The 5,026-nt window shown below is 29.2% G+C and overlaps 1 long non-coding RNA gene across 2 annotated transcripts; it reads left to right on the top strand.

Moving 5' to 3' along the window:
- Window positions 1-2,545: 2,545 nt before the first annotated feature.
- Window positions 2,546-4,814, top strand: LOC131171760 (uncharacterized). Of its 2 annotated transcripts, XR_009142401.1 has the most exons (3): window positions 2,546-2,700; window positions 2,830-2,988; window positions 3,461-4,814. It is a non-coding gene; the product is annotated as an uncharacterized LOC131171760 (long non-coding RNA). The 2 variants fall into 2 exon arrangements; XR_009142400.1 differs by having other exon boundaries at window positions 2,546-2,988.
- The last annotated feature ends 212 nt before the right edge of the window (window positions 4,815-5,026 follow it).

The following is a 5,026-nucleotide window of genomic DNA, read 5'->3' as shown; positions in this document are numbered from 1 at the left end:
TGCTCAGTCAACTTGACCAAATAGAAGAGTATTCGGTAGCCAAAGGTGAGCAAAAGAATGTTTGGGCACCCAGATCAAGCAGAAGAAAAGTTTAACTCAATATTCCGAGATTTATAAAGATAGCTACAATAATCACTTAGTCCTTTGATCTGTAAATACGAGAAATAAACATTAATTAAATATGTGTATTCTGTCAAAATTACTATAGAACACTCTACTTTTCTCTTTCACTCTTAATCAACAATTTATAACTTTAGCAATAACGTGGCTGGTTAAAAGACTACCAACCTCACTACTTTTTTGCTTTATAAGCTTATATGGCACTTGAACTGGTTTTTAGAGGCTCATAACACCCTTTTTTTTGTTTAATTTTCACCCTTTTTTTGTTTAATTTTTTTTATCTCATCTTTACAAATAAATATTTTACAATTTTCTTTAAAAAATTAGTTTTCCTTAAAGTCTTTTTTTTTTTATTCTTCAACATTGAAAGAATACTATCATCTTTTTTTTTTAAGTATTATAATTATTGCATCAAATAATTTTTATCATGATGTAACTAATGTGAAATATTTGAATTTTTTTTAATCTTTATGATATATTCAATAAATTTTTATAATATTAATTAATATTAATTTTATTTAATTAATTAAATTTAATATTTAATTTTTGATGTATTTGCTTAAAAAATTAATATATAAAAAAGAATTAATATGGTATTTATCATTTAAATATATATATATATATATATTAGATCATTTTTAGAGTTATAATTTTATAGTTAAGCAAATTTGATTTAATTTAAAGAGATTTAGATATACCATATTGTCTAAATGCTAAAAATGAAAATGATTAATATAATTCACTATATTTTTAGAAAAAATGAAAAATATAATTCGTTCTAAAAGGAGCCAGACGACTAGTATATCCGCACTTAACTTTTTAGAGGGGAAGAAAAATAAAGGAGGGAAAATAAGGAATGAAAATAAAATTTATTTTCCTTCTTCTTGTTTGTTTGGATTAAGAGAGGAAAATATTGGAAGGAAAGTTGTTTTATGGATAATAAAATTACAACTTTACCCCTAAATTTAAAAAAAAAACTATAAAAATAGGATTATATTTAAAATTTTGAATGTTTTCCTTCCACTTTCTCTCCATTTTGGAGAGAAAATAGAAAATGACAAAATATTTTTATTTTCCCTATAAATTTTCCTTCATTCCTTATTTTCTACTCAATTCAAATAAAAATAATGAAAAATAAAATTATTTTCCCCTTATATTTTCTTTCCTCTCTTACTTTCCTCCCTTCCCAAATATAGTGTAAATGAATACAAATGTTAATGAAAAAACATTGTAGTGGTTTTTTTTTTTTTTTTTCATTTGTCTCAAATGCATTAAAAAGCCCTAGAGGCTTACTATGTTTGTTAACTTTATTAGTGAGGAGAGAAAATAAAAGAGAAAAAATAAAGATGGAAAATAAAAATAATTTAAAATTTTTTTTCTCTTTATGTGAATATCAGGAAGAAAAATAAGGAGAATTTTTTTAAAATAGTAAAATATTTATTTTGTTCTTTTTATTTGAAATTAAAGTAAATAATTATAAAGATAAAAAAATAATTTTATTTATTTATTATCTATTTTCTCTTCAAAATAGAAAAAAAAAAGAATAATGGCATTTATTTATTATAATCCGCTCTTATTATCATCATTCTCAAATTTTGCGCATTCTCAAATAAGAGAGGTGAGAAAATATTTTGATCTTTCTTCACTGACTAACAGCCACTTGTTCCCTCGAGGATACATTGTAGTGGGTTTTGGATTCTGTCCTTTTCCCACTTTTCATTCGTTAAACCCACTTTATTTATTTCTTAAACCCACTTTATACGATATATTATACGATAATGCATCACTCAAGCATGAAAAAAAAGGCATCCATCCAACTCTTGGGTCTGTCTCTGCAAAAAATTTGATGCTCTTTGGCTTTGGATTTTGTGATATATCATCCGCTATTCACAACTTCTAAATTGTTAGTTCATCAGCTTCCTTGGCAACCCAAATGTGTATACTAATCTCTTTCTTTTATTTAATTTATCATGCAATTTTATTTTCTTTTTTAATAAGTTAGGCCCTTCTTAAAATTTCACCCTCTGTTTTATTTTTTCGATCTAATTTTTACTTTCATTTTATTAATTATGTACATAATAATCTTTTAAACTATTATCAATTATAACTAAAATTATAAAAAAAAACAGATATTAAAACTCTCAAATTAATACTATAACACATAAAAATTTTCGATTTGACATAATCCCACTAAATACAGTAATTCATTTTAATTCACTTAAATTTTAAAAAGACTTATAAAATTAAAATTTCAATTAAGCATCAATCTTACAATTTGTATGATCTCAATATGAATTTTAACAAATAAATAAATATGACTTGTTTAGAAAAAAAAAAAATCTCTTTAATCTAAATGACCCGTAATATTTTATGCGGCCCAGTGGCTAAATGTTTTAAGCCACATTTCTTGAGTGGGATTCTCAACTCCAACATCATTTTTCTCCTTTTATTAACTTAACTAATCCTAGCCGTCCCTTCCACTTCACTTCAGACAATCTCAGCCATTTAAGTCTTACGATTAAGCCTAACCCTACCCTCTTCGTGCTCATTTCCTCCTCCTCCTTTCTGCCGATTGTGGAGGTCTTCTCTGCTTCCTCCTTTCCATTTTTTTTCTCCAGCAAGCCCTTGTAGTCCCTTTCGATTTCTTCCCCATCTCTAGATTTCTTTGATTTAAAGCCTCTTTAATTTTTTTTTTGTTTATTTATGTAGCTTTCTACATCCTTTCCATCGACCACCACTCTCCTCTCATCTGCTTGTACTTTCTCGCCTAATTGGCCAGCGCTCTTCTCTGTGATTTTGGGAGTTCTTGTGGTATCAGTATCAGCAACAATTCTCCTTTCGCATAAGCAAGTCACAGGTAGCAGAGAGGTCAGCAATTCTCCTCTGTGATTTTTGGGAGTTATTTTCTCTTACTAACCCAGATGGAAGAATCTTTTACTTTTAAATCTATGCTATTTAATGGGTTTTATTAATTTCTTAGGTTTGTAATTGATGATATTGTATTTTGGCATTTAGCTAAGTACATTAGATTTGTTCTCTTTTATTTTTTAGGCCTTTTGCTGTAAATACATGGAATTTTGTTACCTTTTTTATGCGTTTGCTGTAAATCTATGCCTTGTGATGCTTGAACCTTGATGTTGGATGTGATAAATGTCACGTGAGCCTTGCTGTTGCTTGCTTCTGCATTATTCCTTAGGAAGATACAGACTTTCTTTGTCGCTTTTGTTTCAGCCCACATATTTACTTTTTGAACTAACTATTTTTAAATAACCTCCTCCTCCCTTTTCATTTGTGTGTGTGTATATATATATATATATATATATATATATATATATAACAGGACGCGCGATGAAATATTATCTATCCTTCAAATATAGGCTTCCCTCGGAAAACAGCTGGGAAATGAAGATGTTAGTAGTTGCTCTAATCAACTATTGCATAGCAATGACAATTGAACATGCACTAGAAACCCATCCCAACTCAAATTACAAAACATGTGCTAGAAATATTCGTCTCCTATTGGGTTATATGGCAATTGTGATACTTGTTTTGATTCAAGTTCTCATCTGTGGTCTGTTACTTCTGAGTTTATGGGTATACATGGTTATACGAGTAGCACGCAATCCATATCAAGACTTATATCTATTAGTAGGTGAAGATTTGCAGCACTCAAAGGAGCTAGCTGAAGATGCAATCCAAAGGCTATTTGGCAGGCTGGAGTGAGCCACGGAATCAATCGTTTAGTTAGGTATATCATTCTAGTAAATCTGAGTTGTCTTTACAATTTTAGATCTCTATATAAAATGTATGATTTTAGCAGTAATTTTAATGGTTTAATTGTGATAGTTTAGTCTATATTAATGTAACTGAGTTGTAGAAATAATACTTAGTTGTAGGATTTTGAAAGGGTTTTCATTGAAATTTTGAGATTTATTTATGTATTTCATGATTGAACATGTTAGAATATTTGTTTATTGCATTGTTAAATCTCCTTCTCTCATTTGTAATTTTCGATGCAAAGAGAGATTTTGATTTATGTGTTGTTTGTAGAGGAAAAGATAGGGAGAGGGAGAGAATTTTTTATTAATAATTTTTTTTATCAGCATTAAGTACAATTTTGAAATATTTTATTACAATATCCGAGTTGTAGAAATAATTCCGATGCTCATCTCCTTCAGCACAACAAAATACCCATCTCATTCCCAGAATATGTTTGAGAATAGCATTTGCTATTGAATCCATACTCAAAACTTGTAAATCAAATTGTGTTGATCTTAGTCCCAAGCTTCAGATGGTTTCTTGACCTGCATATTTAAATGGGTAGCTTGGAACTCATATCAAGATCTTTACCATTTGCTACTCCAAGCATTTAATGAGTTGAAGAGGCTCTCAAGAAATGCATTTGAAGCACTGAGGAGGGAGGCCAATTTGAGGTGGGGAAACAACGTAATGCAGGAACTGAATCATCAATCTTCTTCATCTGTTAAATATTGTTTAGTCTTAATTATTGCTTATTCATTAATATTATGTAAATGACCTTGTTCATATTCCTTACTGCTACTCTGACCAAATTGGTGATTAATATCTTTATTGCTTATTGCTACTCTGACCAAATTGGTGATTAATTTCTTTGTATTTCTTGCCCAGCACTGTCCATGGATTCAACAAAGTTAAGCTTCTTGTTGTAACTTAAAGCTTGCTTGCTATCAGTTCAGATATCTTGGGTCTTCGATTGTACCAGGGTAATTAGCAAAACTGCTGGTTCATAGTTATTTCCTCTTGAATCTTAGGTTTGGATCTATTCAGAATCATGGTTGTGTTGTGCAGTAGGTTTTTTTGGGTCTTTGGTTATGCAGCTTGAGTGGGAGCTTCTGCTACTATTTATATTTTGGTTTGGTTTGGTTAT

This window comes from Hevea brasiliensis, chromosome 13 (assembly GCF_030052815.1).
Source record: "Hevea brasiliensis isolate MT/VB/25A 57/8 chromosome 13, ASM3005281v1, whole genome shotgun sequence".
In the NCBI taxonomy this organism is placed as follows: Eukaryota; Viridiplantae; Streptophyta; class Magnoliopsida; order Malpighiales; family Euphorbiaceae; genus Hevea; species Hevea brasiliensis.
Note: the sequence above shows the minus strand (reverse complement) of the source record. Positions and strands in the feature narration are given on the sequence as shown.